We start from the raw sequence: 911 nt of genomic DNA, 5'->3' as shown, positions 1-911 counted from the left end.
TAACTCATAATTTAGAAATATGCCACATTCAGTTCTTTAACCCATGGTAATGTTGGAAGTATCGTGTACATAGACCTACACAGTAATAATGACAATAATGTACAATAGTAGGCTATACCCTTGTCTATTGCCTGCACTAACCACGGAACTTCGTGATGACACAACCAAGTATTGCGCCATGCGTCAGGTTCGGCTTGGTCTGCACTCCGCTCCATAACATTTTCATTAGCTTACGTGTCTTTGTTCAGCACAAGAACTGTTTGTCGGGAGCTTCATGAAATGGGTTTCCATGACCGCGCACAAGCCTAAGATCACCTTACGCAATGCCAAGCCTCGGCTGGAGTGGTCTAAAGCTCAACTCCATTGGACTCTGCAGCAGTAGAAATGCGTTCCCTGGAGTCACTCTTCACCATATGGCAGTCTGGCGGACTAATCTGGGTTTGGCGAACGCTACCTGCCCCAATGCATAGTGCCAACTGTAAAGTTTGGTGGAGGAGGAATAATAGTCTTGGGCTGTTTTCATTGTTAAGGCTAGGCCCCTTAGTTCCATTGAAGGGAACTAACGTAACAGAATACAATGACATTCGAGACGATTCTGTGCTTCCAACTTTGTGGAAAGAGTTTGGGGAAGGCCCTTTCCTGTTTCAGCGAGGTCCATACAGAAATGGTTTATCAAGATCAGTGTGAAAGAACTTAACTAAACTTGTGCAGTTCTGACCTCAACCCCATCGAACACCTTTGGGATGAATTGGAACGCTGACTGTGAGCCAGGCCTTAGTGCCTGACCTCACTAATGCTCTTGTGGCTGAATGGAAGCAAGTTCCCGGCAGCAATGTTCCAACATTTAGTGGAAAGCCTTCCCAGAAGACTGGAGGCTGTTATAGAAGCAAAGGGAGGACCAACTCCATATT

The sequence above is a fragment of the Oncorhynchus keta genome, chromosome 4 (assembly GCF_023373465.1).
Source record: "Oncorhynchus keta strain PuntledgeMale-10-30-2019 chromosome 4, Oket_V2, whole genome shotgun sequence".
Taxonomy (NCBI): Eukaryota; Metazoa; Chordata; class Actinopteri; order Salmoniformes; family Salmonidae; genus Oncorhynchus; species Oncorhynchus keta.
This window is presented reverse-complemented; position numbering follows the sequence as displayed.